We start from the raw sequence: 22,325 nt of genomic DNA on the forward strand, positions 1-22,325 counted from the left end.
CCTGCCATGGCAGGGGGTCGGACTCGATCTGCTTAGGTCCCTTCCAACCTGACTATCTATGAAACTATGACACCAGCACCACAGTCTTTGGTTAACTACCTGGATTCTCCTCTCCCTCCTCAGTCCATAACCCAAGACTGGGAGGATCAAAGAAAACAGCACCTGCGCCCCCAGACCCTTAAGGCCCGCTCCCAAATCCCTGTAGCACTCCATACCCCAGCTGGGAGCACTCCGAGCAGTGTCATTAGTGCCCACAAGGATGAGGAGCATGGTCTGTGAAGGAGTTTAGGGATCTTCTCCACAATGTCTCAGATGTGGGCTCCTTGGAAGCAGCAGACTTCCCAGGCTAAGGGATAGAGTCTCCCATGACAAACATTTTGTGTTTTGTCTTGGGGAGAGCAGGGGCGGTAGCTGCAGTAGTGCCCGTGTTGCCTGCAGGAGCTGGCAACTCAGCAGGCTCTGCTGGGGCTGCAAGAGCTTCATACCTGTTGCACAGCTCCAGCAGGGCAGGGGCCTTGGTGCCCTTGACCACCTTGGTCCAAACCCTGAGCTGGACAGTAAGGGGGTCCGAGTCCTCCCTTGTCCTGGAAGGACATCGCGGTCTACCCTCCGCCTCCCAGGGGAGAAGGGCCTGGCAGTAGGAGTCCATCTCCTGCTCACAGTCCCTGGACTGTGGCCTGGAGCTGCTCCAGCCGGTGCACCAGAGACCCCAGTAGGGAGCAGACCCTGCAAGAGGAGGTGGCCATGCTCCCTGGCCCCAGAGCCTGAAAAGCAACAGGCAGCCCCCACAGCCCAGAGCCAGGGGCTCCGTCTGCGTGGAGCCCGGGACCGGAGGCTCTGTCTGGGTGGCCATCTCCGAGTTGCCAGAGTGGGGGGGGCAGCAGACCCTGAGGCCGCAATCTTATTTTTGGCCAGAGAAAGCAGGCATCTCCTGAGGTTTGGGTCTAGCTGCTGCCTGGGAGCCAGAGTGCCTGGCTGCTGCCTGTCTTATGGATTGCACCTGAGAGGGCTCCGGATGCAATTCATCTGGCCTTAAAAGGGCAAGATGAGAAGAGGGAGTCCTGCTGCTTTGCTGAGGGGGGGAGAAGTTACTCAATCCACTCCCAAAGCAGTGCCAGCGTGGGAACTTGGCGCGCTGGTCTAATCTACTCCAGCTGTTTCTACTCTAGTAATAGAGCAAAGCTCCATCTAGTCCAGTGGTTCCATGTCTACTGATGAGCACTACATGCCTCAAAAGAAAAGCTGTAAAGAGCAAGGTACATCATAATCTCACACACAAACGCACCGCATCCCCACCCCCCTCAACCTCATAACCCAAGGAGTCAAAACTTGTCTAATCCACCAAAGGATTGATCTCTCTCTTCCTGCTAGCACAACCTCAACTCTAACATCACCTTTCTGGGTGGCTGCTTTCCTTGGAATACAGCTTTACCATTTCAAAGGGGGATTTCATCCTTTTTAACTGGTTCCAGCAACTGTTTGTGCGCTTTGGGAGTCCCCAGATTTCAGAGCAATGTACAGCAGGCTGTGGGATGGATGTTTGCCTACTGCCCCCGTAGCAGTTGTCTGCTATAGAAATACTTGAAATAGCACACGGACACTTTAATGCATGCCTGCATGATGTCTTCTGTCCAACCCAGTAATTCTTCTAATGGTAACCTCTTTAAGCCTTATAGTTGCAGTTCAATAGATCATGAATTTTTCCTGCCTTCAAGTTAACTGAATCCAAGAAATGTAAATATATTACTCATACGCTGCTTAATTTGAATGCTTGTTGCTTTCCAATCTCCCTGCAAACTGATTTTAAGATTCTTTATTTAGCTTGTAAGATATTTCCTGGCTCTTCCCCCAGACTGTCACAGACGGCAGTGACACCACTGACTGCAGCGCAAAGCCAGGCAGTGGGCTGGAGCTCAAACTCACTCATTTTGAGATCATTCATTCAAACCGTAGAACTGAAAAGGATTAAAATTCAGCGCAAGGTGTGAAGTCATGCTTGGCAGGTGCTTGTGCAGAGACATGCTGCAAACAGAGAAGGAGCATGTCAGGCAATGGAGTTAAACTAATAAAAAGCAGCAAGATTGGCCCTCAGATAGGGATGGAAAGAAACAGGGGTGCAGTGTTCAGGCTCCACCTACAACCCAAGCCGCTCCTACGTGATATGTCAAAACAAGAGCCCATCGCAGTAGGGTGCGCCTGGCTTTCAACACTGCCGTGCCCCTCTCTCTTCTGACAGGGGAATAATTAAGGACACTGATATTATCTTGGCACATCCAAGTAGTCCTGATTGCACAGTTCATGTCAGCCACAGTTTCAAGCTGTCTGTAGATGCTGATGGACATTGCCATGTTGATTAAGAATATGGTCATGGATTGAATGTTATGGGTTGCCTAAAGGCTACAGGCTTTTTTCCTATGGAAAGTTGGAGAAGAGATAGTGCCCTCCAAAACGTGCCAGGTTTCTGAGGCTCTGAAAACATCCCAAACATTGCATTAACTCCGGGCAGCATTAGGCCTTGCCTAGCAGTCTTCCTGGCTTTCTGATCAGAGAAGGCAAGGAGTCATGGGCTCTCCTCTTCCCTCAAGATGGTCCATCCAGAACAGCATAAAGTAAGACATCCAGGGGAAAAGGTGGGGAAGCATGTGTGGTAGCCAGCATCTTGGCCAGTAGTAATATGCATGGGGTTGTAGTGGGGACATCTGGAGAAGCATGAGCTAACATTGTCTGGGAAGTTCTGCAACAGGCTTTGGATATGGACATGTGACATGGTTATTACAGAGCCATTTACCTTGCATTTTACTCTGAATAAATGTATTCCATAGTAAGAAGCAGATACGTGACCAAATCTCTCAAAACGGCTGCCTGCAATAGGTGCCATTTCATTGCCTGGCCAACAAGTGGCAGAGGGACCCAGTCAGCACTGAGCAAATGGCCATCCTGGGATGGCGTTGAGCACGGGAGGGGACACACAAGAACACCAGTATAACTTGCATTCTCCACTTTGAGGGGCAGCTTTACCCCTGGGTGGCCTGACTATGCCCATGGAAGGCTGTGTGACCATCTATTTCAGTTTAACCCTTGAGTAAAGTCAAATTACTCGGGAGTATGCATGTCATGTGTCTGCACTCTCCAGTCTTCAGCAGAATGGACCCAGAGGGACACCGCTGACTGTCCTGCTGCTGGGGTGTAGCTGTAGGACTCCATTTACAGGACTGTAAAGCTAGAACCTCCCACAAGCACGCGATACTCAGTTTTCATTATGAGTAGGGGGTTAAAGCCACTGGTACATGCTGGCATCCCCATCACTGCCATGATTCAAAGGTGCCATATACCCACCTTAAGTGGACAGAGCATATCATAGACCTGATTAAACAATTTGATTATGTCTATAACTGGGATCCTTCCTCATGCTGTCCCCTTATATCCTTACTTCCCCGATCCTGTAATGCCTGCAGACCCTGGCATCTCTGGAGGCACCTCACCAAGCTCAAAGTGCTCAGGCAAATAGCTCAGATTGCAAGATGCTCTTCAGGACAGGGACACGTCTTGTAAGAGTTTCCTGAACCAACACATTTGTGAGCACTGTATAATAACCCTGAACTATTACCATTGCCATATAGCTTGGTCCCTGCAAAACTTAGCCAGTAGGGGCACCTGCTCTGCGCACACCAAACCTAGAGATGGATGCAACAGAACTGCCTTAGAGTAGCACCGGCAACTTCGCAGCAGCCTTTTCTGTGGTTAGTGGACCATGCACTCACAGCCTGCAGGCAGTACTGACATCTCCTAGCAGACTGCTCCATCTCCCTACCTCCATCTTTTGGCCCAGTTTTTACTAGCCAAGGGAGCCCTTGCTTTTCTGGGGTGGGGGTGGGGGGGAAAATAATCCTGAGAGGACCAATCCAGGCAGGTTGGATCCAAACTCCCAAGGTGCTTTTGGTTTGGCACATTGCATAAGTGGAAGCCACTTATTTTGCTAAGAGTATAGCTCTACCTACAAAATGAGGAAACAGGCCCACTTTGCTAATAGACATAAGGGCACGATCTCCGTGGATTATGTGCCACGTGAACCCAAAGCTTGGAAACATGTGGCATTTACTTGCTTGTTACAATACAGCCCACTTCCTTTGCTTCTCATTGAAAAGCTGTCAGCACTCAGTATTTGCACATCTGACCTGGAAGCAAAGCTAGGTGGTGGAAATTTCATAGCTTTCATAGACATCAGGGCTGGAAGGGACCTCGGGAGATCATCAAGTCCAGCCCCCTGCCCAAAGGGCAGGAAGTCAGCTGGGGTCAAGGGATCCCAGCAAGATAAGCATCCAATTTACTCTTGAAGGCATTCAACGTAGGTGCTTGAACCACCTCTGAAGCAGGCTATTCCAGACCTTGGGGGCTCGGACAGTAAAGAAATTCTTCCTTATGTCCAGCCTGAAACAGCCTTGCAGTAGTTTGTGACCGTTCGACCTCATCATCCCTTGGGGCGCTTTGGTGAACAGACGTTCCCCCAGATCCTGGTGGTCACCCCTGATAAACTTATAGGTGGCCAACAGGTCACCCCTGAGCCTACGCTTTTCCAGGCTAAAGAGTCCCATGGCTCTCAGCCTGTCATCGTAAGATCTGTTTTCCTGACCTCTGTTCATGCGCGTGGCTCTCCTCTGGACTCTCTCAAGCTTCTCCACATCCTTTTTGAATTGTGGAGCCCAAAACTGGACGCAGTACTCCAGCTGCAGCCTCACCAAGGCCGAGTACAAGGGGAGAATGACGTCCCGGGATTTGCTCGAGACGCATCTATGGATGCACGCCAGCATTTTGGTCGCTTTACTAGCCGCAGCATCGCATTGGAGGCTCAAGTTCATCTTGTGGTCAATGATGACCCCCAAGTCTTTTTCTTCTGCAGTGCTAACCAACGTAGCACTGCCGAGCCTATAAGGGTGCTGCAGGTTTTTCCTCCCAAGGTGGAGAACCTTGCGTTTATCGGTGTTAAACACCATGAGGTTCTCGTCTGCCCATTTGCTGAGCTTGTCCAGGTCAGCCTGGATCACCCGCCTATCTTCTGGCGTGGACACTTTGCCCCAAAGTTTGGTGTCATTGGCAAACTTGGCCAGTCCACTCCTGACTCCAATGTCCACATTGTTAATGAAGATGTTGAACAGGATGGGTCCAAGGACAGAGCCTTGAGGGACCCCACTGGTCACAGGGCACCATGATGAGTGACTGCCATCAATCACAACCCTCTGGGTCCGACCACGAAGCCAATTTCCCAGCCAGCGGATCGTGGTGGAGCCAAGGCCACAACTGGGCAGTTTGGCCAAGAGGTGATCATGGGATACCAGATCAAAAGCTTTTTTGGAGTCAAGATATATGACATCAATCTCTTCTCCCTTGTCCAGGTGATAGGTCACCTGGTCATAGAAGGAAATGAGATTGGTCAAACAAAACCTACCCGCAACAAACCCGTGCTGGCTGTCCCTTAGGATGTTAGCCTGGGCCAGTCCCTCAAGGATGGCCTCCTTAATAAACTTTTCCAAGATCTTCCCCAGGATAGAAGTGAGGCTAATGGGCCTGTAGTTAGCCGGATCCACTCTCCTCCCTTTCTTGAAGATCGGCACCACAGTGGCCTTCTTCCAGTCTTCGGGCACTACACACCAGAGCGCCAGGAGTTTTCAAAGACTCATGCCAGGGGCTGGGCTATGACGCTCGCCAGCTCCTTGAGTACCCTGGGGTGCAGATTGTCAGGGCCAGCTGACTTGAAGGTATCCAGCTTCTCAAGGTGTTCCTTCACAAGGTCAGCATTGACGGAGGGTAGGGGATCTCCCTCACCCAGATTTCCCTGTCCCATAGCAGGCATGGGCATCCCGTGTGACTGATGAAAGACTGACGCAAAGTACCTATTTAATAGGTTGGCTTTTTCCTGGGCATCAGTTGTCAGTTGCCCCATCTGGTTTAGCAGGGGTCCAACATTGCCCTTGCTTTTCCTCCGGCTCCCCACATATCTGAAAAAGGACTTTTTGTTGTCCTTGATGCCTGAAGCTAGTTGGAGTTCAGTTGCAGCCTTGGCTTTCCTGGCTTGGTCCCTGCAGGACCGGACCAGCGCGGAGTAATCCTCCTTGGAGGTGAATCCCGTCCTCCATCCTTTGTAGGATTTCCTTTTTAGCCACAGTAGGTCCGCTAGGTCCCTAGAGAGCCAGGGGGGCTGGTGTGCCTTCTTGCTGCCTTTCCTCCGTGTTGGAATAGATTTAGCTTGTGCACTGAGGATCGCTTCCTTGAGAAGCAACCACTCTTCTTGAACTCCCATCTCCCTGAGGTCATGGTCCCTGAGGGCCTGACCGACTAGCCTCTTGAGCTTGTCAAAGTCGGCTTTTCTGAAGTCAAGCACTTCTGTGTTGCTGACTGACTTGCCAGCTTTACGGCGGATGGTGAAGGTGATCAGCTCGTGGTCGCTGTCACCCAGCTTCCCATCAATCACTAGGTCGCCGATTAGGTCGTCCCCCGTAGCCAGTACTAGGTCGAGCAGCGCTTTGCCTCTCATCGGCCCATAGACTTCTTGAGTCAGGTAGAGGTCATCCACGCACGAGAGAAAGCTTTGCGCCTGCTCAGATTTAGCTGAGTGATCTTCCCATGAGATGTCCGGGTAATTGAAGTCACCCATGACAACCAAGGTCCTGGAGCAAGCGGCCTCAGTCAGTTCCCGGGCGAACTCCTGGTCAAGCTCGGGACTTTGAGTGGGAGGTCTGTAGTAGACTCCCACCATTGTGTCCCCTGTGCCGAACTCCCCATGAATTTTTACCCAGGGGGTCTCTAGCTGTCCATGCCGGTCGCCAACATCAGCTAGCAGGGACATGTAGCTTTCCTTCACATAGAGAGCTACACCTCCACCCCTTCTGTCAACACAATCCCTCCTGTACAGGGTATAGCCCTCTATCCCCATGGTCCAGTTATGGGTGGAGTCCCACCAGGTCTCCGTTATCCCAGTGACATCATATTTCTTTGCACTGAGCAGGAGGATGAGCTCGTCCTGCTTGTTGCCCAGGCTCCTGGCATTAGTGTACAGGCAGGCAAGTGTGCCCTTGGGGGCTCTTGCCTTGCCCACAGATTGTGCCAGGGCTGGGGCAGGGGTGAGCTCCCTTAAGTGCCCCCTTAAGTGCCTTGGTCCACTGGCTTTGCAAGGGCTGTTCAGCGGGCCAGCAGGGGCAGTAGTCCCCCCATCCCCCAGCGGGCTTAGTTTAAAGCCCGGTGGAGCAGGTCAGCCAGCCTGGCTGAGAAGAGCCTCCTCCCCAGGGGAGAGAGATGGAGGCCATCTCTTCCCAGCAGCTCGCTGCCTCTCTCTCCAAAGAGCGGGCTGTGGTCATGGAAGCCAAAGCCTTCCCGATGACACCAGCGCCGCAGTCTTTGGTTCACTGCGTGGATCCTCCTCTCCCTCCTCAGCCCATAGCCCGAGACTGGGAGGATCGAGGAAAACACCACCTGAGCTCCCAGACCCCTAAGCCTCGCTCCCAACTCCCTGTAGCGCCTCATGACCTGGCTGGGGGTGCTCCGAGCCGTGTCAGTGGTGCCCAGATGAATCAGGAGCATGGGGTAGTGGTCTGTGGGCCGGAGGAGCTGCGGGATCCTCTCCGCAATGTCTCAGATGCAGGCCCCCGGGAAGCAGCAAACTTCCCGGGCTAAGGGGTCAGGGCGGCAGATTGCCCCCTCAGTGCCCCGCAGGATGGAGTCTCCCACAACAGACACCTTACGCTTGGTCTTGGGGAGAGCGGGGGCAGTAGCTGCGGTTGAGCCTGGGTTGCCTGCGGGAGCTGGCAACTGCATGGGCTGTGCCGGGGCTGCAAGAGGTGCGAACCTGTTGCTAAGCTCCGGCGGGGCAGAGGCCTTGGTGCGGCGGGCCTTGAGGCCCTTGACCACCTTGGTCCATGCCCCTGACTGGGCAAAGCAGGAGGTCCCAGAGTCCTCCTTAGTCCTGGAGGGAGACGGTGCTCTCCCCTGCGGCTCCTGGGGGAGAAGGGCCTGGCAGTAGGAGTCTATCTCCTGCTCACAGTCCCTGATGGCACGCAGTCTCTGGACTGTGGCCTGGAGCTCCTCCAGCTGGCGTGCCAGAGACCCCAGTAGGGAGCAGACCCCGCAAGGGGAGGTGGCCATGCTCCCGGGCCCCAGAGCCTGAAAAAGGGACAGGTCAAACATCCATGTGTTTAACTAAGACTTTGGGAAAGGTTTACTTTAACTTTTAAAGAGGTGTTTTTTAAAAAAGGAAGAACAAGAACAAAGCTAGGGCTAGATGCTCAGCAAGTGTAGGGCAAGGTGCCTCCGTGAAAAAAATCAATGTAGCTATCCCTGCGATTCTCAGCAGCTGGGGAATCCCAAGTGCGCCTATGGAAAACCCTTCACATAACTCTTTGTATGGTCTGTGTTACAGGAGATCTCCACCTTCTTTCTAGGGATAAGCTTTCTGCTCCCAGCAGTGCTGATTATATTCTTCCAGAGTGCTCCTTTACGGAGCTCCAGTCAGTCAATTCCCCCACCCCCCTTGTGCTTATCACATTCAGAGAGTGATTTTCTTGGTCTTGATGTACCGATTCCCACAGTATGTATTCTAGGAAACATTTACAGCGAGGGTCCTGCCAGCAGTAGGGTTCCACGCCGTCCCGGGGGAATGATGAGAAACGGTGTGTCAGACTTCACGCACTTTCCAGTGCTCACAGCTCGCCACTCCAGATGAACAAGCAGAGAGATTACTGCGATCCTAGCGCTCTGCGTAAGCTCCTGCTGCGTTCTCTCTCTCCAGCTAAGGTATTGTTTATTCTGTCTGGGTCTTTTTCTACTTTGAGAATCAAGTAAGAACCACCACAGTGAGCCACTCCACATCTGCTCCTCTTAGTCACCTCCTCATTTTAATGTAGTAGAAATCAATGTTGTTGGAGTGGGAGCAGACTGTCCGACGAAGCAGAACTTCCGGAGATTTTTGGAAGCTCTCTCATTCTGCACCAAGATAAAAACCAAGAACCACTTATGGAAAGTGAGGGAGACCCCTACCCACATCAGAATAGCTGACAGCTCAGTGTTCAAGACATGCACGTGCCACAGGGAAAGCCCAGGTTCGCGGCTCTGCTCTGCTGCTGGCCCACGTGGCAGGCGAGTTCCTGAATCGGCAGGCTGGTCAGTATTCTGAGACGGGGGGCTCAGGATTTTTATTCTTCTGGATAAACGTGGCATGTTCAGCAGCCTATAACAAGCATCCTCCTTTGCATCCCAGTCATCTACACGTGCATGCAAAAAGGTAGTGACCAGCCTTTGCATTGAACACATTCTGCCTCTTAATAAATCTTCCTTTTACAACTCTGAGACTCTAATGCAAAAGCAGCAGGCCACCTTGACAGCTCTGAATAGCAGTGCCTTCTGTTCCACTGAAGGACAGCTATGCCACAAGTACTAGCACCAAAAGCTTTCCCACCTGTGAATGGTCGGATCCAGAACTTTGAAAAAGGAGGGTGCAGATTGTGTGGTGCATCATCATATTATACAATATAACACCTATTTTACTGCACTAAAAAACCTAAAATTTCTACAGATATGCTAAGGGCCTAGAGCTACATTATTCAGTTTAACATCAACAGGAAAAAAAAAAAAAAAAAAAAACAACACCACACCCCACCAAATTTTGCATGATTAAATTGCTATATCACATATTATGTGTAAAAACACAAGCTACTTTGTTTGGTCCCATACCAAACAAATAATCAAACGATGTTGTTTCCTTAGTTCTGTAATCATTAGAATTAAATGTACATCTCTTTTTCAGATTCATAAGGCAAAATTTAGCCTTCTTGAGTACTCAATAGCACAGCTGACGCTTCACTAAATGTTATTTCCACAACTGAGTTAGTGTTCACGTGAATTTACACTTCCAGCATTTCCACACCCAAGTTAATTCTTCTAGCTAAAGTCTGCAGGGCTGTGAAATGTAGCTTCTACTTCCAGGCACAGCTAAGAGAGAAGAGAATTGCAGAAGCAAGCATAGCTTGATTTAGTGCAACCATTAAAAAAGGAGAGCGGGTCATTAACACCTGTGGAATGAAGAGTTTAGAAGGAATCAGAACTTAGATTTAAAAGCATCTAACAAGCCACAAAATCAAATCGACTCCCTCGCTGCTGCCTGACCAGCGGTGCTGCTACCACTGCCATGAAGTTGGTTTAACTTTTGGGTGGACCAGGAAGCAAAGGGGGGGGGTGCAATTGCACCATTGCAGCCCTCCTGGACCCACCCTGGCACTTGGGCATTCCAGAGGGATCAACTCTGTTGGCAGGACTGCAGCATGTTTTCCATACCCCCTCCACCTTTAGCCTGGCTGATGGCATTTCCCACAAGACAACCTTATAAATATCGATTGAAAAGGAGTGGGAGGGTTGCACTCCGAAGATTTTTCCCATAGGAACAGGACGGAGACCACCAGCTCTTTCACAATGGCCACCCAGATGGTGGTAGGATTTGACACCAGATGTAGCTTTTCTGAATAGCCGAGCTGAAGCTCTCTGGGGTGGTTGTGGGGGAGGGAGCCAGGAGAACGGCAGGGAATTGTTTGAGAGGAGACTGAGAAATATTGGACGAGTCCTTCCATTTAATTATTCACTCTGCTTAATTTGCTCTTGGACAAGATAAATCGTTCACTGACTGCACGGTCTGGAAACGACTCCTTCCCGACTAAATAGGCTCGGCTTTAAAACAGTAAAATAAATGGAGTCGAGCAAAGAAAATTCCTCCTGTCAGACTGATCACGTCAGGATGGCGTTCTTGTACGGCCGCCAGTGCTGATAGAAATGTAAACAAGACCCCTGCCATTTGCCAGATCCGCTTCCATGTTCTTTGCTTTTGCCTTGTTGTTATTTTAAGTTAATTTGCTGCCTGTGTAGAGTAGCATAGTTAGAGCTGCAGAACTGGAGATCGGTGTGCAACATCCCCGTAGGTACAGGCGGCTGTGTGGTCTAGCGGGCACGGCATTGACGGGGGAGCCAGCTTTACTAATAGTTGACTGGGCAAATCACTTTGTTGTGAACAATCTCCATCTATTTGGGGGCACGGACTACCTCTGACTTTCCCCCCCCCATAGAAACTAATATAACGGGACCCTGAATGTGGCCAAGGCCTGTAAGCAGTAATAAAAGCAAACTAATAAATTATAGGCCAGTGAGATTTTGCTGGGGTAAAAGGGAGTAATGCATTGGGCCCTACAGTTTTGAGCTCCTAGCTCTGAACAAAGATTTTTAGGCAAGAAGTGAATATTTTCTTTATAATCCAGCCTCAGACTGCATGGGGATTGTTGTGTGGAACCACTTACCTGCGATTGCTAAGGTTTTAAAATAAAGATGACCCAACTGCACTCTGGAAAGACGTGAAAAGTCTTCCAATACAAACGTCTGAGCACAGCTCCATTAAATTTTATTTTCCTTCTTTCATTATAATTATACTGTCCAGTAGGAATTCTTTGCCTCCAGGCAAAAGGAAGAACAACTATGCCACTAATAGGAACCGAGAATATATGCATAAAAATACAATTAAAAGTAACAATACATTTCCCATTGCATGCCACTCAGACTCTAAGGTGGGGATGTTGCTACAGGATTGCTTCTGCGTTAGTGGGCTTTTGGCACACAACTCTAAGCATATTTCTCTCCTGTCAAATCTGCAATGTACTGGAAATGTGCTGCATGTTGGTTTTGTTTGAAATGAAAAAGCAAAAAAAAAATTAAATAAATAAATAAAGCAAAGTGCTAGCTTGAAAGGCTAGAGCTGGGCAGGAAATATTTTTCCCATTCCACGAAAAAGTTTCCCAAATCTGAACAAACATCCTCATTGCACCTCAGGATAAATTGATGGCCTTTCGAGGCTTTTTACCCACCTCGACATGACTCGGTGTATCCAGAAGCTCATACAGGATGCGAGAGGCTGAGGTTCACCTCTCTGGTCCGAGAGGGGACAAACAATTAAAACATAATTTTACTTTAACCGCCACGTTATCGGATGGGCCAGTACATGGTTTGACCAGGAATTCCATCCAGCTACACTCCCACAGACAAGTTTTGACTTTAGAAAGCGATAGCAAAAAGGCATCAGGAAATTCCCAAACAGTTCCAGTAAACATGCATCGGATCAGACTTGAAGATCACCCACTCTCATGATGTGCATTAGGATATGGACAGGCTGAACAGTCCCCAGGAGGCCTCCAAAATAAAGCCATCACCATCTGTATGAAACAGGTAGGCACTTCATTGGCTGTGCTCTTCCTCCTGAATCAGTAGGGACCCAAGTCTCAATAAAAGAGCAAAGTCAACTCAACATGGGAAACATGAAACACATTTGGAAAACCCTGCCATCGTACGCATCGGCCGCGTAGAGAAAACACCGCAAGGGCTCGCCCCACAACTTGTAAACGACCTCGGACCCTCAGATGATAGCCAATTAATTCAATCCCTCCTTTTGTATCGGTTGGAGTCCAACTTGTACAAAAAAGCTCAGCAAGGCTTTTCATCGCCTGCCAGCCCCACAACAATCACCAGAGGGAGTTCCATTGGGTCATAATTCAGTCAATATTTTACTTTGCAAAACACATATGAAAACCTTTGGACATCAAAAGGATCCTGCATCACATTTACAGATCACATTTACAGATGCCGGGTTGTGCCAAAATATTATCAAGCTTGCTAATTCAGACTGAACTTCTCACTGGGCCACAGGATTATGTTTTCAAGATGGATACTGGCCCACGTCCATCTGCTATCCAAATTCAGTTCAACAGCTCCCCCAGATTGCCGTCCAGGTATGATAGGAAAGATGGGTGCAATGGTGGAAGATAGGCAAGTCCTCATTGTCACCTGCAGGTCTGTCCGCAGCACGATTGCTTCACCAACAAGTTTCCCCTCGAGTGCCCCTCTGAAGTTCATAGATCTCAGATTCATCTGGCAGGAGATTGAACTTGTTAATAGCAAGTGGAGGAAAGCTTTTGTTGTGAAGCAACCCCCCAGCTCTTTGTAACACCGATAGCTGGGAAAGATGCAGGGAAACGAAGGCTCCCCTCAGTCCCGCAGACAAGTCCAAGATCGGATCCAGCCTTGAAATACAAACCTCGGCTTAGTAACACAGAGCAGGGATGCCCCCCAGGGCTCTCTCCATGACCTACTTCTCTTTGTACAGTGGACAAACAAGTGATCTAGTGGAAGCAGGTTACAAAGCCCAGGTGCCCCAATAGTAGTGCCTGAGCCCATCACGTCCCTCCTGCAGGGATGTCTACGCAGCAATCACTGCCGCGAATGCAACTTGGGTGTAGACACACTTGAGCCAGCCTTAAAGGAGCGAGCTTGGGAGCAGCAAAGAACAGCATGGACTGCAGAGACTACCTGAAAGAGCTCGGAAAATACTTGAGCAGTTCACCCAAGACGAGCTTCATGCTCCCGCGAGTACGTGTTGAAAAGAGCTCTTACAGAAGTGGAACGTGTAGGTGCAAAGACAAACGCACGCTCGTTACACTGAGGAGTGCTGCCGCATCGTGTTTTACCCCTCCATGAACCCAGGCCTTCCCCTGGCCTTTTTGAATATTAACACCACATGCACCCTCCTCCAGCCTTCAAAGACTGCCAGGAAGGCAGTATGCCAGGAACTGTGAAAAATGATCAGCAGGCCAGAGATCTCCTCTGCCAACTCTTTTAGGTCTTTCTAGATCCTCCCCCACAAATGTTGATTTTAAAACTTTTATCCTAAGTTAATGTGCCCTTTTGTTGCTTTGCAAATATGCAACGGAAACATTTAATGAATGGGTCTGCCCTTTCTGCATCATTGTGACTTATTTTGTCACTTATCACCACCTTACAATGAGCTAGGATGTCTTTGGTTTCTAAAAATACTATAAAAAGTGCTTATTGTTCTTAAAAGTTGCCAGCTAGGGGCTTGTCCCTGACGTCCCTCACTTCCTGCACTTCATTATTTCTTATCAGTTGCTACCTAGATGATCATAGTGATCCCTCCTGTCCTTAGAAATCTAGACATCCTTAAATGAGGCATTTAAAAAGATCAACGTTATTTAAATATACTGGGAAAACCATGTCAGAACGAAAGACAGAAGTGGACGAACAGATGTCACCTCCAGGCCGAGGGTGGGCAATATTACAGCTGAACAGCAGGAGAGAGGAGTGAGGGAACCTGAAGAGGGAAAAGGTTCCTGGCCAGAGAGAGACAGAGGGGAAGGCAGCTGGAAGACAGACCGTGTCACAGCAGTGATGAAAAGAGAAAAACAAGGAAGGAATGGAGCCTCTCTGTAGTTTGCACATATTGCCAGTATGCGCACCCCCATTAATAACAACAAGCTGATGGTGATGGATAGCACTTGGATACGGATCACACCAAAACAGCAGGCCTTTTCCCTGTAAATACAATATATATATATATATATAAATAAAATAAAGGCTTGCAGTATATTAGGCTTAAATAAAAATAGGAATTTTTATAGCACAGGGAGCCAGATCCTTTTCTGGGGAAAACTGGCACATCCCTATTAAGGTGGACTGATTTACAGCACATGAGCAGCTGGTCCTACTTTTGTTCCATTGTATTATAACAAAAACTCTCAATTCTGACAATTGCTCCCTGGCTTTCACAAGGGTGCGTCATTGACCCAAACAGATGGGAACAAGAAAGTCACTGGGGCATTGTTGGAGGAGAAAGCCCAAGCACATTCCACCAAATGACACTTGCTCCATAAATTCAGTCCTATCTTACTTATCCAAAGCCAGATTCTGACTACTCTTACCCTTGTGTAAACCTGGAGTAGCTCCCCGACTAGTGGGGTCACTCTCAATTTATGCTGGCATAAAGGACACTAGAGCCAGTCCATAACTTATTACTGTCCTGCCATATATGATTCCAGAAGTGTGTATACAAGGCTAAAACTCATAATCCATAGTTGGAGAAATAAGCTAATCATCTTCTTGTTTCTACAGAATATGAAGAAAGAGAAGACCGTGCTGACGTTAAGGAAAATTAACTAAGTACTTTGCCTTGTGGAGCACCTTTACTCAAAGCTGATCGTAACCATTTAAAAGCCTCACCACCACTGTGGTGGAGGTAAACACCTTGCCATTCTGCAAGTGGAGAAACTGAGGCACAGATGTACTGGGTCTTTCAGGACTCAGGAGCGGAATTAAGGATGGAATCCATTTCCTCCGCTCCCAGCAGCTCTGCTTTGCCTACTCAACCACACTGCTCCAATTGTGGCCCAAATGCAATGTGCTTTGATGAGTCTTCCTCAGTCCTTTCGCCAGCAAGTGCCTAATCAATCACACCTTAGGGAGTTTGCTGGAATACAGAGCCGAAGCTTCAGCCTAGCACATGTTGTACTCGGCTCCCTGAGAACATGGACTATAGAAGGGCATTAGCCACAGTTGGAGGCTGTAGGGCTGAGCACATGCAGAGCTATGCATTTCCCATGGGACAAACGCGAGTGACACCGGTGCTGGCCACAGCAGCCTTTCCTGGGGTTCTGGGGGCCTCCTGGGGCAGCGGTGGCACCGAGCTGGCTGCTCAGAGCGTGGCCAGCAGCAAGTGTGGCTCTGACCAGCCAGGCTCTGGTTTCTGGCAGCACACGCTACTGCATGCACTATGCTGCCTCTTTTTTTTTTTTTTTTTTTAAGCGACAGGCTTTTTTGATACTAGGATCTCCCCGTGCCAGAAAAACCTGCCGCACTGCAAATTAGCAGCATGATGCCATATACAGTTTGCAGCACTTCAGACAACTTCGAGGTGCCACAAACCCCAAGTGCACACTCATGAGGATGTGCCCTATGGCTCCAAATGACCAGATTATGGAGCAGGAAAGTTTTCCTCAGATCACATTGGCAGGGATTGTTAAGAGGGTTTAGCCTTCCACTGTAGTGTGGGACACAATCCGTTTCCTTGGATCATTTGCACACATTTCACCTAAAACGCCCTGCCATTGCATGGGCCCAAGGTATTGGTGATGGCCTGGTCTTTCTTGCACTTTGCGATGCATTGCAGTTTGTGTAGCCCTTGGGGGTTTTAAAATTTAGGAACTTTAATACATAGGATGTTGGAAGGTGCTTTGCATCTTGTGGCATCAGACAGGAAGTTCTTGTTCTTTTTGGACTTCCCATCTCTTATCTAGTAGCTTGAGATCGCAGGGAACAGGGCTCAGTCTACTCCATCTGGGGGAATCCTCCCACGTCCATAGAGGAACACTGGATTGAGAGATCCTTCTTGGGCAAGGTAGCGCAACCCAAGAGCTCGTCTACATTACAACTCTGATGCCACCACAGCTATGCTGGCAGCACCTCAGTGTCTGGACCAGAAAGGTTCTTTGGCCACGTTAGTGATACTACTGCCCTCGACAGTAGAGGGGCCAGCACAAGCCCTCTTCTGCTGTATAGCTGCATTCAGACCAAGGGGCATGCCGGCATGCGATCTTTTCACATTCCCTGGCTGCTGATGGAGTTTGGCTGATAAAATGCCGCAATGTAGACCATAGCGGACTTTCCATGTTAGGAGTGGAGAGGAACCTATGGCACTGCTGCTCGAAGGCAGTGGCTCGCAACGGTTTTTTGCACAGGTGAAATGTGTGCAAATGATCCAAGGAAACGGACCAGGACCCATTTGTAAATACCGATGGCCAGTCCCAACTGACTGCCCACAGGCAGTGTGGGCCAGTGTGTGGGGCGGGGGGAGGCAAAGCAGCCCCTCTGCCAGCCTGCAGGGGAAAAGCCACCATTTCTCCATGTTTAAAGAAGAATCCATTTTTAATGTTTGCTCGTGACCCTTTCATGTATTCTTGCAACCCACTTTTGGGTCACGACCCACAGATTGAGAAGTGCTCAGGATTTTTTAAATCAGACAGGAAACCAGTTCTTCCAGCCCCATGCTTCCAAAAAAAAAAAAAAAAAAAAAAAAAAATCACAGGTCCCTGAAACGGTGATATTTTTAAAGAATCCATCTTGGGACTCTTTTTAGTCTCTAGTTAAGAAGCCACTAGGGGGGCCCATTTTGAACATCCTTCTAAAAATAAGAAAAGTGAGATCCTTCCAAGACTCCAGGAGCCAAGGCTTAAAACAGAAAATCCAGCAATTAACTGATGACTCAGACTAAAAACTGCGAGAAAGTTGACAATACGGTCACTGCTTCCCCTTGCTCCATCCTCCCCCACCAGCACAGATTGTGGCCAAGTGTTTGACCCTTGACAGCTCTCACCTTGCGTGCAAAGTGGATTCATAACTCAGAAAAGGTTTTATTTTACATCTGCTTTACACAGAAGTGGATGACTACACGTTGCAAGGAAACAAATTCAGGCTCCCTGATTGTGCTATAGTAATAACACTCAGCAGGGGTTTCCACCATTTCTCGGAGAGGCACATTTATACATCCACATCTAAATCTGTCTTTACATTGTTACCATTGTTCACCACGCACTCTAAAATTAGCTCCTGGCTTTCCGTTTTTGGAAGGTTCTGACTCGGTGCTATCTGCTATATTTAAAGAAAAGACAATTGCTGAACAAAGGTTTGGTTTGCTGTGCTCTGTTCTGGTGACAGGAATAGACTCGAGGGCAATTTTTATCCTTGAAAGCACATAACACGTGTCCAAGCTACTGTTGTCAGTAATAAATACAGCATTAAGAGGGTCGAGGAGCTACTGTAAGCAGTGATTAGTAATGAGGCTATTTTGGTCTCTCGTTGCCATAAAGCAATCATTAGTTATTCTCTAATTTCATACTTCTCATCTCTTCACATAAGAGCCTTTACAGAAAGCAGGCAGGACCGGGTGTCATGCTCTGCACATTTCTTTTCAAGGCTTCATGTTTCAACCTTGACCACACAAAACAATGGGACTCTAAATGCAGCTTCACCAGGCACTCCATACTACATAATCCTGACAATGCAGGAGTGTACCTTAGCCTTCCTCGAAAACGAAGTTTGTGGCTGAACTGTTAGTAGTACAACACGGATTTTGCCTTGCTGGTCGTTATATTTGAGCAGCTCCCATTTGGAGCTTAAATCAAAGCATCTGGGCAAGACAAAGACTGGGCATGTCTACACATGCACTACTACACATTAAAAACTGATCCAAAAGTGCAGTAAGGCATCACTGTCTGCACATACACTGCAATTAGTGTGCACTAGATTACTTTAAAGTGCCATTTGCTAGTACCCACAGATCCAGATACTAGAAAGTGGCACTTTAAAACTAACACGTTTAAGCACATGAATAGATGCTGACCTGGGAACAAATTGCTCCTGGTCAGCCTAGGCAGCAGGGAGCCACAACTGCTGCTTGGCTTAGCCCCGAGCTCTGGGGGTGGGGTAAGGAGCTGTCCCTGACTCTGGGGCCAGCTTCAAGTGGTGCAGGGCTCAGGGCTTAGCATGAGCATGGCTCAGAGGTCCCTGCCTTCCAGGTCACATCCCTTTCCTCTCTCCACCCCCCTCCTGGGAGCCCAGGACTGACCCCCTGTGCCCCTGCCAACTCAGGAATGGCACCTGGGGGTGCCTGGAGCTCCCCCCAGCTGCTGCAGTGGGGCAGAGCAGGGCAGGAGCAGTCCTGCGCTGCTCCTGTCGAGCTCAATTTTCTCCTGACATAGGTACACATGTAGACGTGCACCTGGGCACAGTTTAATGTGCCGGAATTTACTACACAGAAAATTCAGGTGCATTAATTGAATGGTAGATGCACCCATTGATTTATGTCTCCCCTTCTGTGTGATCAGCGTGTCCTCCTCTGTCATTTCCAGTTGGGAAAACGGAGTTAAGGTGCAGTGACTTGCCCAAGGTCACTGGGGAGTCTGTAGCACAGTCTGGAATTGATCAAAAACAGAGAGGTCTCCGCTTTAAGGAGAACTGCAGTATGATCTTAATAGGTCCCAAGACTCAATGTGCATCTATTGCAATAAGGTCACATTTGAAAAAATGCTCAATGATCCATTTGATTCCAGCTGCGCTATGGAGCCAGCTGCAATGTTACGCCAACTACAGCAATATGCAGCAATACTAGATTGGAGAAAGTGGACCAGGAAAGAAGAAAAGATCTCATGCCAGGAGGCAAATGATGGATGCCAGTAAGGAATGCACAGAATGAGAGACCTTATCAAGTGGACTTTACAGTAGCCGACACAGGGTCACCTCCCCCACCCCACCCCCAACCTGCACCCCGCTGCTGAGCAACAGGGCAGTGTAAGCGGTGAATCTGATCGACCGATCTGAACGATGAGGCCGAAGGGAGGTTACTACTGCCTCAGACTTGGCACTGATCTTATTGAATATTTTCATTAAAATGATAATTTAGTACTGACATCTGCTGATGACACAAAGCTGGGATGGCCATAGTAGCAGCCAGCCAGACTGAACGACTCAGGAAGCATCTTCCAGTCCCACCACCTCAATTCCCAACATAGTACAACGGCATCGGCACAGTGGTATATTGCACGGGCCTCGCATCACAGATGTGAACAGAGTGAGCTGCTAAAGGCAGTAAAATTATTCATATTTCTCCACTGGCCAGACTGAAAGGAGCAAGTGCCACAAGAAGTTACCCGAACTGGGTGGGAACTTTAATTTATATTTTGTCTGAAAATATCCATTCCCGGATACAGAAACAATTTGCAAGAAAGGACTGGCTTGGACAAGTCCGTCAATTTGGAGGGGGAAAAAATGTAAGTATGTTTTTAAAATATTAAGATGTTCCCTTCCAACTTTTCTAAAATAAGAGATTCCATTTTTGAAAGAAAAAGTGATTTTTAGACTGGAAATTTTAGTTCCTGTAAAAGTATAAATGGTTATATTTAGAAAGATGATAAAACAAAATTGTTGGAAATTACTACCAAACCAAACAAAAAACACCACACAAAAAAAACAAACAAACAAAAAACCCCCAAAACACAAAAACAAAAAACACTGAAGCCTGTTAACTTGGGGGAGGGGGGGTAGTGATAGTTTAAAAGTATTGGGGATTGAATGATAGTCCCTCAGGTGGCAGCAGTTTGTTAGGGAGAGGCAAAGACTATGCAAATGTGGCCTAACATTGCACACAAAACCCCCCCCCCAAAAAAACCACACCAAACAAACAACAACAAAAAAAACCAACCCTGATTGTTATGTCACCTGTATTATCACTACAGGTTAGATAAGAACAAGTAAACAAATGAGGAGTTCACAAAATCAGAGATTTCTGCTTTTCAGCAAGATTTCATAGACATAGATTTCATAGACATCAGATCAGGGCTGGAAGGGACCTCGGGAGATCATTGAGTCCAGCCCCCCGCCCGAAGGACAGGAAGTCAGCTGGGGTCATAGGATCCCAGCAAGAGAAGCATCCAATTTACTCGTGAAGGTGTTCAATGTAGGTGCTTGAACCACCTCCGCTGGCAGACTGTTCCAGACCTTGGGGGCTCGGACAGTAAAGAAATTCTTCCTTATGTCCAGCCTGAAACGGTCTTGCAGGAGTTTGTGACCGTTCGACCTCGTCATCCCTTGGGGCGCTCTGGTGAACAAACGTTCCCCCAGATCCTGGTGGTCACCCCTGATAAACTTGTAGGTGGCCATCAGATCACCCCTGAGCCTGCGCTTTTCCAGGCTAAAGAGTCCCATAGCTCTCAGCCTGTCATCGTAAGATCTGTTTTCCTGACCTCTGTTCATGCGCGTGGCTCTCCTCTGGACTCTCTCAAGCTTCTCCACATCCTTTTTGAATTGTGGAGCCCAAAACTGGACGCAGTACTCCAGCTGCAGCCTCACCAAGGCCGAGTACAAGGGGAGAATGACGTCCCGGGATTTGCTCGAGACGCATCTATGGATGCACGCCAGCATTTTGGTCGCTTTACTAGCCGCAGCATCGCATTGGAGGCTCATGTTCATCTTGTGGTCAATGATGACCCCCAAGTCTTTTTTCTCTGTAGTGCTAACCAACGTAGCACTGCCGAGCCTATAAGGGTGCTGCAGGTTTTTCCTCCCAAGGTGGAGAACCTTGCATTTTTCGGTGTTAAACACCATGAGGTTCTCGTCTGCCCATTTGTTGAGCTTGTCCAGGTCAGCCTGGATCATCCACCTATCTTCTGGCGTGGATGCTTTGCCCCAAAGTTTGGTGTCATCGGCGAACTCGGCCAGTCCACTCCTGACTCCAATGTCCACATCATTAATGAAGATGTTGAACAGGATGGGTCCAAGGACAGAGCCTTGAGGGACCCCACTGGTCACAGGGCACCATGATGAGTGACTGCCATCAATCACAACCCTCTGGGTCCGACCACGAAGCCAATTTCCCAGCCAGCGGATCATGGTGGAGCCAAGGCCACAACCGGGCAGTTTGGCCAAGAGGTGATCATGGGATACCAGATCAAAAGCTTTTTTGAAGTCAAGATACATGACATCAATCTCTTCTCCCTTGTCCAGGTGATAGGTCACCTGGTCATAGAAGGAAATGAGATTGGTCAAACAAGATTTCAGATGTGTAAAAAAATGCCATGCTAAAAAACACGTGTAGTACAGGACACTGATCTCATGCCAAAGCCCCACGTACGATCAGCCGAGGCATGAGCTGTGCGTTACAAGTTGAGGTTTTTTTCTTTTGAAAAGGAACCATTAAAAAGCGGGGGGGGGAATTAAAAAAGAAGTCACAGTCCATTTATACATGGGGTCAAACTATAACCAGAACCATATAGCTCAGTGTACAGAGCAGGTGACCCTGCACCGTGCCCGAAGAGGCCAGCCGTTGTGAAGGCAGGGGTAGGGATGAATGTCCCCCTGCCATTGTGCAGGGTTTTCTGCGTCATCATCTCGGTATTAGGCTCCCTGCACTCAGAGAGACAACAGGTAGGTGACAAACATGTCCAGCACCTGGCAGTGCCAGGGATCTCTCTGGTCTGCACCGCTGAGTGAAAGTCAGTCATTAACCCTCCATCATGAAGCTAGCAGCTCAGAAAACCGAAGATCCCCATGTCAAGTGGAGGGTTCAAGACCCTTGGGCTTTTCTGGAGGGCGCTGGGAAACTTTAAGCCCCCAGCACTGAGGCAGTCCATGTGGCTGCTCAACACTTCAGCCACAGAGACCCAAAACAGCCAACAAGGTGACCTGGCAGGAAACCACCGAGCTGGAGCCACTTCAGAAGTACGCACAGCTAGCAGTTAACTCATTTTGTTTCGGTCTGGAGTGGGGCAAGAAGGGTTGTGTTTAACATTTACCACACTGTATTTACCATATTGTCCCACATGCCATATGCCCCCCACAAATAAGACACAAGCCTCATTTCTGGAAGGCAGGATGTGGAAAAGGAGAAGGGTTTTCCACAGTCATGACCCAGG

Source organism: Crocodylus siamensis, chromosome 5 (genome assembly GCF_052110815.1).
Source record: "Crocodylus siamensis isolate JL-2025a chromosome 5, ASM5211081v1, whole genome shotgun sequence".
NCBI classification, from domain to species: Eukaryota; Metazoa; Chordata; order Crocodylia; family Crocodylidae; genus Crocodylus; species Crocodylus siamensis.